This window comes from Suncus etruscus, chromosome X (genome assembly GCF_024139225.1).
Source record: "Suncus etruscus isolate mSunEtr1 chromosome X, mSunEtr1.pri.cur, whole genome shotgun sequence".
Lineage (NCBI taxonomy): Eukaryota > Metazoa > Chordata > Mammalia > Eulipotyphla > Soricidae > Suncus > Suncus etruscus.
The window spans coordinates 90,374,821-90,393,938 of record NC_064868.1 but is presented as its reverse complement, the minus strand read 5'-3'; the positions used below and the strand labels follow the sequence as shown (position 1 = coordinate 90,393,938).

Genomic DNA, 19,118 nt, shown 5'->3' with positions numbered 1-19,118 from the left:
GAGAGAACACAGAAGGAACCTCTATAGGAGATCAATCATCTCAATGAAGACAGAGGAATCAGTGGGTCAAGTTTCATCCTTTATGTTTCTTGCTCTCCCTCTGGGATTGTTTCAAGATTCAGAGGAAAGGCAAGTCCAGAATTGCTAGGTTCAGAGAAGTTCCCTGACCATTTTTTGAGCTGGTAAACTCCCATCCTTCTCCCACCCTAGTTATTGAATCTGTAAAATAAAATTTCATGTGGTGTGATCTCAAAACGTGTTTCCTTTTTTTTTTTTTGGTTTTGGGTTTTTGGGTCACACCCGGCTGTGCTCCAAGGTTACTCCTGGCTCTGTATTCAAAAACCCCTCCTGGCAGGCAAGGGAGACCTTATGGGATGCTGGGATTCAAACCACCTTCTGTCCTGCTGAATCAGCTGTGTGCAAGGCAAATGCCTTACCTCTGTGCTATCTCTCCGGTCCCACACAATGTGTTTCTTAGGTGGACGGGTCTGATTAAGCAAGGTAGTCGTGGAGAAATAATACCAAGCCAATCAGGAAAGAATAAAAATGGAATCTGTAGCCTTTGCCTCATGCTCTCTCTGTTCCAGCAAACAGCCAGAACTTCTTTCTTTATTCAAACCAATTCCCAATACCAGGAGAGAGAAGGTTGAGTAATCAAGGTTGGCTTTTACATATCAAAGGAAGAGGTTTAGGGAAGGAGAAAGTTGGGGGAACCTTTGTTTAGGGTTGTTGCTAGTCTTATCTCACATTTCCACCCTATGTTTTGAAAAAAAAAATGAGAAAAATTGTAAGTTTTACTCTCCTTTTCTCCACCAGAGGCGGGAACCCCAGATAGGAACTCAAAGCATCAAAGTTTAAATTGTATGCATCATTCTCAAAACAATCAGCTTTTTCCATGTCTTTTCATACCTTATACAGATCACAAATTTTTTTCAGACTTCTCTGAACATAAACAGATAGACTTAATATGAAAATTCTTAAACATTCTTTTTTTTTTTTGTTTTTGGGCCACACTCGGTGACGCTCAGGGGTTACTCCTGGCTATGCACTCATAAGTTGCTCCTGGCTTGGGGGACCATATGGGACGCCGGGGGATCAAACTGTCCAAAGCTAGCGCAGGCAAGGCAGGCACTTTACCTCTAGCGCCACCACCTGGCCCCAAACATTCTTTTTTTTCTTAAACATTCTTACACTGAACACTGTAGTACAAGTGTATAACATCTGATTCCTTTTCATAAACTTCCTTAAACAAACTCACAAGAACATTTCTTCAGATATATAGTTTGAAAATAAGTTTTCTAAAGCATTCTTATAATGAGCACTGCAATATGAATATCCAAGTTCTTTTTCCATCGGCTTCTGAGGACAAAGACATTAGAACATTTTTGCAGACATAATTTGAGAATAAGTTACTACATAATATATACAATAAAACATCATAGCAATTGGGAAACATTCACTAGGATAGCTGAAACCTTTTAAAACTATAACAATGTCGGGGCCGGAGAAATAGCATGAAGGTAAGGCATTTGCCTTTCATGCAGTAGGTCATTGGTTCAAATCCCGGCATCCCATATGGTCCCCCGAGCCTGTCAGGAGCGATTTCTGAGCATAGAGCCAGGAGTAACCCCTGAGCACTGCCGGGTGTGACACAAAAACAAAAAACAAAAAAACACAAAAACAAAAACAAAAAAACTCTAACAATGTTAAACATTTCCCTGGAATTGTGCAAACTAATATTAAAAGCACTAAAGTTGGATAAAACTTTCTGTTTCCAGTAACAGTAGTTATTAAGATTCATTCAGATAAAACAGTTTAACCACAAAATAGTGACCGATGGAAATAGGGTCAAGAGATTAGCCTAGAAAAAGTTAATTTTTGGAATTAACCCAGATGCAGGAGGTTCTAGAAAATAGCTTCTTCTCAGTTGGGCCTTGGCTGGGCTTGGATCTTTCATCTTCTCCTGTGTTAGGCTGCTGAAGTCGTCTAGGATAGAAAGGCTTTCTGTTCCTGAGCTGGAATCTGGGATGAGAAGATCCGTTCATCTTCCTGCCATTAGTCCCCCTCCAGTGGAGCTTTCTCTTTGGCTTCTGTCCCATTAGTGACCTCGATAAGCTACAGCAGATTGGGAGGCCAAGGTCCTCTCACAAAGCATCTTTGGTAGAAGAAAGGCCATGGACCTTGGCCCCTGGGATGCTGCTCAGAGTCTTCAGCTCTCTCCCCTTCACTGCTGCGTTCTGTCCCGCTGGAAGTGGCCTCTGCCACATTCAGAACAGGCACCTTGTGCACTGATGTTCTGATGATGGGCTCTGTATTCAGTCCAGTTCAAGGAGGCCGTGATAATATACAGCCACCAGAGGGTCAAGGCACTCACCATCATTGGGGGGTCTTCTCGAGTCCCTTGGTCTTAGGTCCCTGTATGTTGTAAAATAAAATCCACATGTTCTCATCTCACCCCACACAACTTGTTTTTTACCCCTTAGGCCAAATGGGTCTGATGAAGCAGGGTAGTGGCGGGGAAATAATACCAAGCCAGTCAGGAAAGGATGAAAATGGCATGCATGGCCTTTGCCTCATGCTCTCTCTGCCCCAGCAAACAGCCAGAACTCCTTTATTCAAACCAATTCCCAATACCAGTGGGGGAAGGTAGAATAATTCAGGTTGGTTTTTACATATCAAAGGAAGAGGTTTAAGGAAAGAGAAAGTTGGGGGAACACCTTTGTTTAGGGTTCTTAGCTAGTCTCATCTCACAAAATAAGCATTAACTATAAACTGATCATCTTACTGGTCACTGAAAACAGGAGCTGGGCACAAAAGACTTCATCCCTGATGGTGCAGACATTTTATCTGAGGAAGAGAAAATAATAAACCACCAAATATATCCAAACTCCATAGGAAATAAAGAATTGAAGAGAAAGTACAGCAGGTAATGCAAGTTGCTTTGCATGTGGATGATCCAGGTTCTATCATCTGATCATCACCAGGTGTTGCTTTCCTAACAAGTTGCAGAAGACAGAATCCAAGGTTATGGGGACTATGACCATTGCAATGGAGGTGGCAATCTTTGTCAGGATGCTCCAGTCAGATGAAATGATGTCAATATGAGTTCATGTGACCAGCACATTGCTGACTACTAACAAGTTTCAATGATCTCTCTTCCTCATACACATGTACAATATGCACCTACACACATGGGCAAGTAGCATAATTTTGAAAGATTGGGGATGGGTAGTCATAAATTTTCTAATCTCATTGCATTAATCCTGCCAAAAATTTTTTTCTTTGGAAAACTCCCATTCTTGGTCTCAACCTTGATCTCCTGAGTTCTTGCCCTAGGAGGGACAAAAAGCCTTGCTTAGAGGTTGCTACTAGAAGCTGTTTCTTCATTGACATTTTAAGACACTCTCTATGAGTTCCTCTCTAAGACAAGCAGCTAGTGACAGAAGAGGACAGAGACTAGGGACAACCTCATCATTTGAGACCTGCAGAACTTTTTCCTAGTCCTCACCTGTGGCTGCCTGGCAAATGCTGTAAATGTGCGGTGACAGCAGCTCCCTATGGAATGAGCTCTCCAGCCAGGACAGAAAGGAAAGAGCCAGCTAGAAAGCAGAACATACCCATTTCAAGTCAGCATACTCTGCCCTGGATTGGGTCCTATGGTTAAGAAGCATTTTAATTCCTGCCCATGGGAGAAGGCAGGGAGGAGGAGATGGTGTATGCCTGTGTACATATCTTTATGTCTCTCTCTGTATGTGTGTGTGGTCTGTGAGAGTCTCTGTGGTCTGTGAAGGTCTTGGTGCCTGTGTAATCTGCCTGTGTGCCCATATCTTTTGTGAGTTTGTATGTCTCTGATTATGCAAGTAACTATGTGCATCTGTGTATGTGTTCATCTGTGTGTATCTGTGTGCCTCTCTCATTGTGCTTTCATTTATACACACTTAGAGCAGTCCACCTACCCAGTAACATGACACCAAATCAAGATGGGCATAGTCCCAGTGCTTTTAGAAGCAAGGGCTGGAGGGATTAACCTCTATTGGGGTCTGTACTCTTTATTCAAACAGACTTTTGCAAATGAATGAAATGGAAAACTAAGTTGAATGAGAAATTATTTAAAATTTCTGAGCTTTCTGTGTATCTATCCCCAGGACAGAAAAACATTCATTCAAAAGGACACATGTACACCATGATTCATGTAACACTCAATACAAAATTTAATATTTGGAAGCAACCTAGAGTCCAACAATAGATAAGTGAATCGTGAAGATATGTATACTGCATATTCTAAAACTACACAACTCTAAGGAATGGTGTAGTTGTGAAGTTTGCTGCACCATGAGTGTAACCAGAAGATATGTTAAATGAAGTAAGCCAGAAAAAAGATAAAAAGAGGATGATATCACTTATATGTGGTATTTATAATAACATATTATTATTTATATATATTATTATATATTTATACATTATAAATATATACTATATTACTTATAATAATGAGGTAATGCAATGGTTTAAAGGGGGTGCCTAGATCACCATGGCTCCAGAGTCTAGGAAGAAGAATGAAAGAAAAAGAAGGGAGGAGAAAAGGAGAAAGACATATGAGAAATAAATGAGGGCAGAGTTTAAGGAGATTCAGGTATATCAGCACTATTAAGAATGGACAAAACTAAATATCCAGACCACATTGTCAACAGTACTGAAATCATGAAACCCAAATTTTGACAAGTGAATTTAAAAAGGTGCCTGTCAAGATGGCAGGCTTAAGGGTCAGGCATTGGAGGGGAGCCTGGGAACATTGGTGGACAGAAGTTGACATTGACAGTTGGGTCAGTGCTGGAACATCGCATTTAAGAAACTCAATTGTGAATAACTATAAATAATAATGTTTTAATAAAGTTTCAAAAGTAGGAAAACAATAAATTAATATCAAAACCAGTCAAAAGTAGAGTAGAGCCCAGTGGAAAGAGAAACAGTACATGGAGCTAGAAGCCAGTACTTCCTGGGAAGCAGGTTCAACCATCAAGCTCTTCTGTGATCTCAGACACTGCTCCGTAGAACTGCTGGGGCCACTGATTATGTGATCTCTGTCATGGAGATGCCATTTGTGGGAATGTGAAAAAATTCTCACTTCTGCTCCACAATTATCCTTCTAGTGCTGTTTCTTTGTCCTCCTGAGCCTGAATCTTCAGCAGGCTACCTTGTAGCCCATTCCGTGACTGGCTAGATGTCCTAGCCAGCTCTGTACAAGCTCACAGGTGCACTTTAGAGATGGTATCAAGAAGCCAGCGAAGGGCTGAAGCAATAGTACAGCAGGTATGGTGCTTGTCTTGCATGTGGCTGACCCGGGTTCAATCACTGGAGTCCAATATGGCCACCTAGGCAGTGCCAGAAGTGATTCCTGAATACAGAATCAGAAGTAAACCCTAAGCACTGTTTGATGTGGCCCAAAACAATAAAAAGTACCCAAAAGAATTGCTTTATATGCCATCTGTTCCTGCTAGATAAATGGTCAGCCCAATGCCTGGAACATTAAAGAGCTAATTGATTAGGTGACCTCTGACCACAAGAGTGGTTTAAACAAGTTAAACCACTTTCTTAGTGGTTTAAGCAAGTTAGAGAAATATCTGGCTGTGTAAGGAGGCAACAAGTGAGATATGAGCATAAAAATGCCTCAAAAGGGAGAAGACCATGGCCAAAGACTAGATAGAGGCCTGCTTCCCTATAACAAGAAGTGACAACCTGAAGTAGGAACCAGGCAGGGAACATCTATGAACCTCACTCCTATTGACCTGGGGTGATCATCCCTCTGTTACATCCTCAGATGGTTCACAGAGTGGTCCAGTACCTCTAACTTTAGCAAAGCCATAGTCCTGAGCTAGGAGCCAGGAATGGGATACAGCACCCTCAAGTTATGTGCTGGATGTTTGGGCTGGAAGGAAAGATAACAGTTCCCCATTGAGGTCCGATAGTTCACTGATCCCAAGCCCTTTAGCCTGTCCCTATAGGCACCCCAGGAAATCCCATTCTGGCCACTATCTGCTTCCTCCCAACATCCGGACCCCTCTCCTCTGCCAGACCTGCCCCCAGCCCAACCCCCAGATGCCTCAGGCCCAGAGTCCCCAGAATTCTGGCTAAGAACCAATAATTCTTCCCACATTCCTTCCTAGAGTTCAGAGCAGCTGGCTAGGGTCATCACAATGCTGTTGTAGCTAATTCCTCCTTTCCATGGCCTGTATCCAGCCAGTTTCTCAGCTCTAAAGAGAAGGCTGGGGCAAAATAGGGACCATGGTGACTGGGGCCAGGACACCAATGCCTAATAGTGGCCCATTGGCTGTATGCAGGGTTTGCTTCCCTTGAGAAGGATTTCAGAGTCAATATACTGCCAAAGGGGGGTGCTCTGGAAAGGCCAACTTGCATTCCATGTCAGGGGATGTCTTTGATTAATTGATTGCTTTTTAGCATTGGGGTCTTAGTCAGGGATCCCTGGTTGGATGCACTCAGGAGGCATAGGGACCTTTAGATTATTTACAGCTGTAATGTGTGCAGAGTGTCTTTCTGAAGAGATCCCTTCATTTTCTTTGGCACCTCAAAGAAGTTGCAGGACCTACATAAAATAAAGAATCTGATCTACAGGGATCATCCTCAGAGAGTGCATCTATGAGGAACTCAATAAAGAAGTGACTCAAAGGTGAGAAGAGGACTCTGGCGGGGCCCATATCTCAGTAGAGCTGTCCTGGGCAAGCCTAACAACCTATGGTAGGGCAACAAATTCATTCTCTCTGCAGAGTAGTTTTCCTGAGGTGAGGACTGAGGAGAAGAGACATTCAAAGTTGGGGTCCTGGTTGAGCTGAGCCAGGTTAGCCCAGTCTCATTCAAACAGGTAATGGGAGATCGATTGAAGGTTACCTCCTATCCCTCAAGTTACCTTCACCTCAGGGCTTCTCTGAGACCAAGGCATGTCTCATGGTCCTCTATCTCAGAAGGGTGGCCACAAGCAGCTTCAGTAAGAGCCACAGGTAGTGAACTGAGACTACTTGGCAGAGAGGGAGCCAATCCAGGGAGAATAAAGGACATTCTAGATTGGAGAAAACTGTACTAGATTGGATGGAACATGACCTATCTCTCTAAACAGCACAGAAAATGAGGCCATAGGAGACAGGAAGGTTTTGGGGGTGGTCAGCCCTTCCCCTCTATTTGTCAGAACCCCCAGTTTCTCCCAGAGGTTCTTTCTTTCTTCCAGGCCCTCCTCCCCAACTTGCCACCTGCCCTGATTTATCTCCCCAATGAAACCCCACCCTAAATACCAAGCAGATACTGGCTGAATTCAGAATGATCTATGCCTAACTTAAGGGGAATTTTCACCAAACTATGATCACCCAATTGTTTGCCCTTATCCTTTCCCTATCTGCTTTCCCTATCTCCTTTCCCTCTGCTATGGCTATCTTTCACCTAGAAAAGTGCTTCCAAAGCCCCTCCCTCATGAAGGGCAGTGTGAAGGAAGGACTAAAAAAACTAAAAAAACCAACTACCTGGCTCCCCTAAGTCAATGTGATATCAATGGTCTGCAGACTGGAAGATTTTTGTCTGTTCAGCCAGCACAATCACAAGCCCAGACAGGACATCTTGCTGGTGGCTGGCACATGAAAATCACTGAGAGCTCATGGAGAGTCCCTCTTAAGCAAACTCTCTGTCCAGCTCTGGGGATAAAGAATCAGGATTATCTGGAGCTTCTGGGCAAGTGGGAAGGACACTCACCTGCAGAGGAGGTCCTGAGGATCAGACACTAAGACTAGAAAATGTGGGGGTCCAGGGATAACCTATGAAATCAGGGTCAGCAAACCTGGGAAACTGAGTTAGAACATACCATGGTCATGGTTAAGCAGGTCTACCACTGTTTTGCCTCCCACGATGAGCCCCCAGGTCCTGCTCCACAGGCTGTCTAAAAAGGGAACCTACCCTGTACCTGCCCTGAGAATCCTTGGCTTGAGGCAATCCATACCCCCATGGACACCAGTTCCTCCACTCTGAGGCCACACTGTGGGCTCTGCCTAAGGAGCCTAGCCCAGGAGCCTTGATCCAATACAACTCTGGTCAACAGAGGCGCCAAGCCCATGGATCCCTGAAATTAGTGAGCTTGCCCTTGGTGGTGTTCCTGTCATTCACTGAACTATGTTTTTTTTTAGCTTAGTCGGATAATTTTAGCCACACAACACTAAAACAAAAAAAAAATAAAAGACAGGAGAGTGTAAATTCAAAAAAAGTGTAAGGAGGAAAAGAAGAACAGGAAATGATTTAAGAATCAAATAAAGGTGTCTATTGGGCTGGAGAGATAGCACAGCTGTAGGGCGTTTGCCTTGCATACGCATGCGCCAACCCACGATGAACGGTGTTCAAATTCCGGCATTCCATATTGTCCCCCATGCCTGCCAGGAGCACTGTCTGAGCACAGAGCCATGAGTAACCGCTGTGTGCCGCCGGGTGTGACCCAAACGCCAAAATAGATAAATAAATAATAAATAAATAAATAAAATACAAGTGTCTATAGTCACTCAAGAGGGAGCCCTGAGCACTGCTGAGTGTGGTTCCCAAAGAATCTGACAATTGGTTGATATATGACAATTGGACTTGCACACACCCCTTGAATATCTCCACTGAATGACAGTTGAACCTGAACACACTCCTGGACACACCCCTTGTCATGCTTTGACCTTTGGGGAGGGCCCACGATAGTGATCAGAGCAGCACCAGAGCACTACCTCCACAGACCAGAGCTGGTCCACGGGAGGCCAGAGATAAAGTATCAGAGAGATGCTGCCTGCTTTGTATCTCTTTTTCTTTCTTGTTTATACCACCTCTGACTGATGAATTTCCATCTATCTCTCCCACTCTCTCACAGAAATCCTTGGTTTGAGGTGTCAGGCCTCAGACTCCAAGAGGAATAAAAAGTATACTTGGTTTCTACATTCTCTCTCTCTCTCTCTCTCTCTCTCTCTCTCTCTCTCTCTCTCTCTCTCTCTCTCTCTCTCTCTCTCTCAGTCCTGGGCGTGCAGTCACTACAAGTTGGCATCCCTGGGTGGGCATGAGGCCCCACAGACCACTGTGAGCCTGAGGCACTGGGCCCTTTACAGCCTTGGACCTTTGCAAACTTATCTTAATTCTCATGTTTTTCAATATAAAAATGAGTCCACGATCTTTCCTCTTCATGCACAATTAAAAAATAGCTTTCCCACACATTTTTCTCTCCTTCCCTCATTAAATAACCTTCACCAAACTCCTAGGCCATGCCAGGCAGCTAGAATACAGATCCTGACCTTAAGCTTTGTGGATTAGCAAAGGGTACGGTGTAAGGACCTAACTCATCAAGTGTAATGTGGTCACAGTGTCCCAGAAACAGCAGTGCACTAGGCTGATGCTCCCAGAAGAGACAGAAGATTTGCAGCTGAAAAGGAATGTAAGAGCCCCACCCCACTCCTGGCTGAGCATGGTGGTTAGGAAAGAGAGTGCAGCCTGCCTTGCATGAAGGACAGAAAATGGCCTAATTCCCAGATCCATAAGCAAAATGTGAAGCCAGCCAGTGCCGTGTCTTTATCCCCTTGGGTTTCTTTTTCAGTCTAAGCAGAGCCCTGTGGATATAACCAGGCTAAAAGAATATATCCTGTCCCCCAATGCTTGCCCCTCAAATCTTGGGGTTCAGGGCTCTTGGCTACCCATATGCTATTTCCCATCATGCAGCAGTTTAGAAATTGGATTTGAAGCTTGGGGACTGTGGAAAGGTGGCTATCCTAATCCAAATTGTTTTTTGTCTTTGACTTAAGACCCTCCACTGAAGCTACTTACTCCCCCATATGCCCCACATACAAGAGCAAGGCCAATAACAATAATGTCAAAATGTTTACCAAACAAACAATGCTCCTTCTCTTTCATCCTCCCTCCCTCCCCAGTACCACTATTGGCTGAAAAATACATCTGCAGGGAGGAAATAGCTGCAGCCAGATGAGAGGTAAATTAACCATAATGCAGAAGTCTGCTCAAGGGCCATTACGGCTGGCCACTCTTGGGGTTTCCTGGATACCGCTGGGGACCAAGGGTCCTCTTAAGCAGACTCAGCAGGCAGATGGTTCTACCACTTACAATGGTCTCTTAGCACTGGGCTGGAAGCACTGGGAAGAGAGGGCTATGGAAAGCAGAGAAACTGACTGTGGCTATTATCACTCTCCCGGACATTTGCATAGGCCCAATATTATCCATGTTCATTCCATACCATTTTGATTCTCAATGCCATTGAGAAGCAAAGGAGTATCCAGACACCTAAAGAGAACATGCTTTCTGTGTTTGTTCTTAGAAACCTCAGTCCACTTGCCACAAAGTGAGTGGCTGAAAACTTTTGAAATCAGTTGTCTCATCCAAGTGGCTCATAGTCTTCAAAATATCCAAAAATTTGGGAATAGAATTTACCATTTGACTGTCTACTGAGTTCTTCTAATTGCCAAGTGAGTCTTGGACAACCATTGGTTTGTTAACTGCTTTGAATTTTTGCTTCCATGTTTATCTGGACTTTTCTGGGTATTTTCTATTCTGACTTTTTCAGGACACTTGTCATTAGATATGGCCACTGTAAGTACAAGTTATTTCATCTTTTTTGGGGGGGCCACACCCTGTGGTGCTCAGGGGTACTCCTGGCTCTGTGCTCATAAATCGCTCCTGGCAGGCATGGTGGGATGCCAGATTTGAATCACCATAAGTCCTGGATCAACTGCATGCAAGGCAAGCTCACTGCCACTGTGCTATCTTTTCAGCCCTCTTGAGATTCTTAATGACTTTGGCAAAGACCCTTTGCTGAAAGAATTCATGCACAATGTGGAAATGGAGTCTATCTTTAAGGAAGACACTAGTTAATGTTGTGCATTCTTCCCTGCTTTGAGTTGTTATTTCCAAGAGCCAACTGGCAGCCAGGAGAGAGTCAGACTGGGCCAGCAGTGAGCTCATCACTTCTGCTGGATAAGCATATTCTGGAGGATTTAACACATAAGACCCCTTCCAAAATAGCAACACATGAACTCTGGAGTCAATAGCCCTTCATTTGAATCCCAACTCTGCCACCTGATTTCAAGGAGACCTCAGGCAGGTCACGTTGTGTTTCTGTGCCTCAGTTCCCTCATTTGTAAAACAGGAACAATAGCAGTGTGGAACTCAGGGGGAAAGAAAAAGAAAAAGTTAAGAGTTTTGTTATTCCCAGCATCTTGCTGTGAGTGCTACTGACGTGAGATTATCTCACCTCATCCAGGTCCTCAGAAGGGGAGTCAGAATTGTAATACCTCAGAATCAGTGGCCACTTTTGAGGGCATCAACTCCCCCAACAGCCTCAGTTAAGAGAAAAATGGAGGCCGCTCTGTATAACTGATGAGGCATTTACATGGAGGCTCTTTCCCATGGGTTGGCAGAAAAACGAGAAGGTTCTAAGGCAACGGAGGCAGAATGTTCACCATTAAGGGGATAACTTCTTTTCCAAGCATCACCATCTGGGTCTCTATATGGTTCCTCTTGTATGTTGGTGTTTAGACTCCAGAAGCTGGGTAGTAGGTATTGGAGACAATTTCTAAACTGCACCAAGCCTTCCCTGGATTGACCATCCCCCTTTGGAAATATTTCGGGGTTATTGAAAACAAAGTTACCCTCCAAAGATAAGCACTCTTCTATGAATGGCTAGTAGATCTCCCACAAGTTCCCAAATATGCTTGGAGCACCCAGACAAAGCCCCATGTGAATGGTTTCAGGATTGAACCTGCTGCTATTTTTCTGTCTTGCCAGATCCTTTAGTTCATTTGGTCCTCAGCAAAATTGTGGTTCCATGGTTTCCCCACCCTTACTGACAAGGCAACAGAGACTCAAGGAAGGTAAGTAGCTCTACCAAGGCTGCACCACTAGCCCCTGGTCAAGGGCAAACTGAGCTGAAACTTTCTGTGTCCAGATGTATTGATTTCTCTGCTGCTATAAGATAAACAACATTCTGGTTGTGTTCTGGGCATTTCTTTCATGCTGAAAATCATTTTTTGATGTCTACTGGGTCCTTTTTCTCAGTCTGAACTCGGAGAAAAAAGGACTTAACCTACTCTGAGCCTGGTGGTTGGCTCTGTAATCAACATCCTGGAGACCCCTCCATTAACAATAGTGCAAAATAGTATATAAATTAAAGAGAGAGAGACACACAGACAGACAGACAGACAGACAGCAAGAGAAGGAAAATGTTGTCTGCCCAGAAGCACGCAGTGGGTAGGGAGGAATTTGGGGACATTGGTGGAAGGAAATGTGCACATAAAGGGCATTGTACATCATATGACTGAAACTCAATATGAACAACTTTGTAACCACATTGTTTAAATAAAGTAATTAATTAAAAACCTGTTCCAAATACTCAGACTCTGGTACAAGCTTGTTTGAAGGGTCCTACTCTTTCCCCTCTGAGGTTCCCTCTGCCCAGCCATAACATGGGCATAAAAATAAGAGAAAGAGGGTTGGCTTCAAAGAAGTTTTGCAAAGCCATTTTTTTTCTGAGAACCAACATTGAAAGTTTTGCCAGGTGGCGGGGGGACTCAGGGGTACCTTAGAGTGGCCTCAATTAACAACAGCACTGGTGCAAGAAGGAGGTGGCACTCAGGGTCCTACCAGCCACAGCAATGGACCTGCATGAGTTGCAAGCAGAAGAGCTGTAGGGTAGCTGGCCACAGAGATGACCATGTGACTTTGAAGAAACACTGCAGAAACTCTCAGGATGGTTTCAAGAGATAGGGACAGAATGAGTGAGGGTGGAGGACAGAGGGAGCAGATGTGCAGGTTATTTGGGTATGCAAGGAGGCCTGACAGTCCACAGCAAGCTCCCTCCTCTATCCCAAGACATAGGTTCTGTTATGTGCAGGAAAATTTTCTTCCTAATAAATACCTGCCCAATCATTTATAAAAGCAAACGCATTCATTCCTACTAGCAACTGCTCCTGTGGCCTTTGGTGATTTTCCGTGCCAAGTAGCCAACCTCTATGGAAGAGACTGTGGCCCTGTTACTAAGCCTGGATGTGACTCTGGGATCTGTGTTTCTCCCCTCCCCACCCATTTCAGAATCCATTTCTAGTGCCTAGATCCTTTGAAAGAAGTATTTGCTTCCACAAGTCTGAGGGCCTTTGCCCATCATCTCTGCAGAAAACTGTCCCATCCCAGAGCGAGAATCTTCCCAGGCTTTCCTCCATGAGCCTTAGCTGCCCCTACAAAAATGCTTGAGCACTAGTTGAAGCTGTTTCTGCTTCTTTTATGAAATCCTTAAGGCATTTTCCCATTCCTGCTAATTTTTGAACTGTGCCTAAACTTGTCCACAAAGATAGATGAAAAAATGAGTTTTTTCTTCTTTCTTTCTTCTTTCTTTCTTTCTTTCTTTCTTTCTTTCTTTCTTTCTTTTCTCTTCTTTCTTCTCTTTCTTTATCTTTCTTTCTTTCTTTCTTTCTTCTTCTTTCTTTCTTTCTTTCTTCTTTCTTCTTTCTTTCTTTCTTTTCTTTCTTCTCTTTCTTTCTTTCTTTCTTTCTTTCTTTCTTTCTTTCTTTCTTTCTTTCTTTCTTTCTTTCTTTCTTTCTTTCTTTCTTTCTTTCTTTCTTTCTTTCTTTCTTTCTTTCTTTCTTTCTTTCTTTTTCTTTCCTTCTTTCTTTCTCTCTCTTCCTTCCTTCTCTCCTTCCTTCTTCCTTCTTCTTCCTTCCTTCCTTCCTTCCTTCCTTCCTTCCTTCCTTCCTTCCTTCCCTTCCTTCCTTCCTTCCTTCCTTCCTTCCTTCCTTCCTTCCTTTCTTTCTTTCCTTTCTTTTTCTTCTTTCTCCAGCTTTATATATGTCTGTCTATATCTATCTTTCTATTCTATCTGTCTAGCTGTATGTCTGTATATCTGATTATCTGTGTGGAGGCCTCCCATGAAGTGCTCATGAGTTCAGGAGTTCATTACCATGGAAACTTGACAAACAGATCTGGTCAACTCAATGTCTGGGCCTAGTGCTGTTGTAGGTCATAGGACAATACCTGCAAGTTCCCCCAGGGGACCTTGCCATGCTGGTGATCTATATTTGCGGCCTTAATCATGCCAGGCATACACTCCAGTCCTTTGAGCTATCTGTATGATCCCAGATTTTGGTCTTGACATAAAACACACACAGTAGTTCCCTTTTGGTGAGATTCAGGGTCCATGTGTGGTACTGGGGTTCAAACCTGGGTTGGTCATGTGCAAAGCAAGCTCCTTACACTATTTTCTCTAGCCTGAGTCCCAGGTTTTGAAAATCATAACTACCTTAAACATAAAGCCATGGACATTGACAGTTAACTGGGGGTAGGAGGAAACAGAGGGGAATACAATGGGCAAAGGGGGCAAGGGTAGAGAGGAATATTTTTGCTTTAACGTAGAAGGAAATAAAGGCATCATCCTGATCTTTTTGTGTGGGGAGGCTTGCTTGCTGGTCCCAGTTGAGAGTGAGATCAAGTCACACTGGCAGGGTGTCTATAATCTCCTAAAATCTTTCTTGACATGACTCCCCCCTCCCTCCACATCAAGTTCTGTTTTTTAGGAAAGCACCTATAATATCCAGAAATAAAGAAGAGACAAACTGGAGCATTGCTTGACTACTCGAGTGTTGCATTAAGCCTTTTGGATGGGCTTGGATGGAGGTGAATGGTGATGGAGGCCTTTTTCCTCCAGCTCAGGACCATGTGGCTGCACCTCCTTCCAACCAGCAGGTATCTGGATTCAGGAGAGCGGCGGGTAGAAAACTCACATGCAGTCAGGCTTCCAGAGAGATAACATCTTTATTTGCCCTGGCTAAAGTGTGTGGCCTATATCATAAACCTATTTAAGCACATGCCATTCTTAGCTTGCCCTGCATTTTAACTTCTTTCAGCCATCTCTTCTCCTGCTTCTATCTCCAACCTCATCCAGGCAAAATCTCTCTTTGCCCCTCAGGCAAAACCTTTTATAACCTTCCAAGACCCTTCCCAGAAATGGGAGGATATATTAGCAGGTAAGATTACACTGGAGGAAATGGGGGCTGTGGTTACACTTGAGGACCAGGAGTGAGGTGGTGGCTGACCATCACGTTCTGTGCAACAGGCCCACAGTATATTGTGGGGCTGACTGCATCCTCACCTTAGCTGAGCCATGCCTGCTTGTCTGTTCCTTTGAAAAGACTAGTCCATAGACTCAAAGGAGAGAGAGCTAAACCAAGAGGCTTTGACTAGAAAAGGTGAAAAACTATCAACAATGACTGGTCAAATGGATGGTCAGCAACCTTTAATATTATGACCAAGTGAAGAAGAAGAAGAAGAAAGAACCATAGAGAATTGGGTCTGCCGGTCTATTCCTCACTGAAATAGCTGCCCTACCTACTGGGATTTAGGGTGTTTCCACACAGGCCTATCCCCAGCATATTCTCCTCCCCTTTTATTGTGTTAATCCAGAACTGGTGATCAGTGGGGCCAAGAAACCTTATCATTCCTCTGAGCCTCATACCTCACCTCAAACTTGCTGGATCTTGAGTTCTGTTCTGAGCCTCAGTGCATCAAGATTGTCCTTTCCCTTTCTCTGGCTCTGTCACGACTCTCCACCTGGGTTGATGGACAGTCTCCCACCCTCCAGCAGCTGCTGGTGGACTTCAGCTGGGAGTATTTCAATGCCTGGCAAGTAACCACCAAACCCATATTGCCATGTTGTTCAGGGCTATGCCAAGCTCCAATAAGAGCCTGGACTGAAGATTCATGTTATTTGAACAACTTTCTCTGTCTCTATAATCACAGCTGTCTCATTGTCCATACTCATCTAGTTTACTAACTGCACAGTCCTGCCCTTGGTTATTCAAATACAGCATACCCCAAAGGATTGAAAACTGGCTTTCCAGGCATATAAAGGCTAAATATTTCATGGAAGCTCTGCCCACATCTCTCTACTGTTTCTGTTGCATTTAATCACTTCAGTCACTTTGGTTGAAAGCAACACTTCCTGGAAGAGACAACTCTTTTCCTTAATGTGAGGAGATTTGAATGATAACTGTCACTGCAGCTCTAAATGAATAAAAATATCCCCATAGAATAATCTCTTTCCACTGTTTCCAGTGACCATGGTCCACTTGGAACAACTTTTATCAGACCCAGGTATTGGGGCCAGCCACTGCATGGAGAAAGGGAGTCCGTTAGGACCTTCAGTATATAAGTTCCCTTGAATGAAGTCTATAGAAGCATATCTGCACTGTAGTGTGCTCTGTGGTGACAAATGCCATCAGGAGAGCAGAGATCCTCTATTATTTATCTTCTCTATGCCACACATTGTGCCTGGTTGGCTCTTCTATTTGCTTCTCACAAATATACCACATAAAGATGAAGGGAGTTATCAAAAGCTTCACAGCTTGAGGAAGGGAGAGGGTTATGACCCCTCAAATTCTAGACTCATGCCACATGGATTGCCAAGCCCCCATCTTTTGTTTGATTCCACATGCCCAAGTCTGAAGCTACAAAGCCATCTAGGTAAATGGAGTCCTTGATTATCCAGGGTTCTGAAAGATGGACAGGAGGCACCTCTCTTAGCTGGGCTTGGGAGAACATATGGTGGACCAGGGATTGAACCAGGGTCTGCTATGTGCAAGGTAAACCCTCTTCCCACTGTACTATGGCTGTGCCCTCTCTATTTTCACTCTTATATCTACTCCTTTGATAATTTCTCTAGGTACAAAACAGGAACCTGGCATCTTGGTGTCCAGCAACAATTTGAGTACAAATCACCTAGAAATAGGACTGTTAGCTGAGTTCATCCCATAGACAACCTATAGACTTTCCACTCATCAATATATTTAATATCAATACATTTAATATGTTTAATATTCTATGCTTATTCTGATAAGAATTTCTAGATTAACTATTCTGTAAAGTGGTTATTTTAAGCTTTCCCTGACCCAGGAAAAGTTCAAGGTGCTAAGTTGCTAAGAAACTCATACAAGGTCAAGTAGTAGAACTCAAATTTTAACCAAGTAATTCTTTTCAGAACCCAGTGTTCTTTTTACACTCAAATTCTTGTCTGTGAGAGGTACCAGAGAAAAAGTTTTGTGCTAAATAAAATGTAGTAATGTATTAAGTCCTCTCAGTGAAAACAAAGTATTTATGTGTTACCATATATCCTCTGCTTCCTAGAGACCAAACTCACAGTCACATGGGCCTCAATAGAAGTACTCCACGTTTTAGTAATGCCTCAGTCTGTTCCAATATCATTTAGGGATTAGAACTGGCTCTCCCCTCCGACTTTGTGAAAGAAAAGATTCACATACAAATAAAGTGGGGCACTTGTATTTGCATTTGAAGAGATGCAGCCAAATCAAATATGATGACCACATTAGCTAAACATTACAGGCATTTCCTTTTCTTTTTTCTTGCCTGTCACCCACTCAATCTGGTAGAGAATAGCCATGCAGGAATGTGATAAATATTTTTCCTTCCTCAACTGAGATTTAGCAAGATTTGAGAAGGATAGGAGCGAGAGAGTTAACTATTAAAGGCTTGATTTTGGGGGGCAAGGAGTTGGAGTCACTGAGGATGGAGCTGGTGTTGAGTTCATCTGAAACTTCTGAGGAGGCTTAAGGTAGTTTTAGTAGTAAGTTTAGGCCTGGAACACATACTTTCTTTGATGAGTTTCAAGTCATTCAGAAGCTGGTAAGAAGAGAGAAATTATGTGTGCTGAAAAAAGTTTCATTTAAGTGGCTGCAGGGCTACTTTACAAGCATGTTGTGTTAAGCTGGAATTTGTTTTTGAAGGACAGTGAATGAATTTGCTCTGAACTGGGGGAGGTTATAGTAAGCACTAGGCAGGCATGGGTTGGACCCATAGAAAATCTTCAATTGAGTTGGCAGGAGAATAGATGTGGGGTGTGTGAGAGAGAAACAGTGAGAGAAGGGACACAGATACAGATACATACAGAAACAGAGACAGAGAAAGACAGAGAGACAGAGACAGAATGAATTAATGGGGTGGAAATAGCTCCTGACAACTAAAATGGGAGATTTAAGGCAGACCCTGACTAAGCTCTAAGAGCCAGGACTTCCAGGGATTTCAGTGGGAAAACCTAAGGTAAACTTGGGAAGCATTTTCTGATGTGCTTTTTCAGAGACCCTAAGTAAGTTTATTGGAGAGAAAATATTCTCACTCAGCAAAGGATAAACCAAGGTTCAGAGAGCTTAAATTAATTCCTCACAGCCACACTATAAGCATGTGGTAAGTCTGTGGTAAATCCAGGCCTGCTCTGGCCTTCCTCATCCCATTACTTTTTTACTAGTAAACACCTAGGAGAGAATATGGCCCAGTGGATGGGAGGGTCACTTTAGAATCAGAGAACTGGATTCAAAGCTTAGTTGTATTATTTTCTTGAGTACTTATTGAGTACTTCTTAAGTCCTTCTTGAGAACTAACTGGATGCTTGCTTATATATGAGACAGAGGAGATGGCAGCATTTATCTAACAGATGCTTCAAACCCCTTCTTGACTCACAAAGTTAAAGCAGGATCATTTATAATGCCCCCCCCCATTTTTTTTGCTTTTATGGCCACATCCAGTGGGACTCAATGGCTACTCCTGGCTCTGCACTCAAATCACTCCTGGCCTGCTCAGGGGAGCATACAGGATGCCAGCGATTAAATCCATGTTGACTGCATGCAAGGCAAATGCCCTACCACTGTGATATTGCTCCAGCCCCACTCTTCATCACCGTTAGACACCCAGCATGGACAAGTTGGACTTGAGGTGATTTTCTGAGCTGGGGCATGTGAAAGGGGAGCTAGCTAGAGACAACAACCTTCTCCCACACACCACCACTTGGCCTTTCTGGATCTTCCATTCACTTTCCTATTCCACAGCTTATTTTCTCATTTCTATCCCCTCCATAAGTGAAATAAACCCTTTGTTACCTCAGTCTGGTACATTAAAGGAACAAAAAGACCCTTCCTCTGAACTCATAGGTGCAGAGGACGAACAGCCACTGACTTCCTGATTTCATTAATTTTGTTACCTCTCATCAGGTAAGTTTGATTCTAGCTCCAAATTTATACTCTTCCAAAATACAGAGATTGATACTC

At 43.5% G+C, this 19,118-nt stretch overlaps 1 long non-coding RNA gene across 1 annotated transcript in view; it reads right to left on the bottom strand.

The window, feature by feature from the left end:
• Positions 1-1,785: 1,785 nt before the first annotated feature.
• Positions 1,786-19,118, bottom strand: part of LOC125999491 (uncharacterized) — a 91,059-nt gene continuing 73,726 nt past the window's right edge. Inside the window, exon 3 of the long non-coding RNA XR_007492106.1 lies at positions 1,786-2,415. This is a non-coding gene — a long non-coding RNA (uncharacterized LOC125999491). The remainder of the gene's footprint in view (positions 2,416-19,118) is intronic.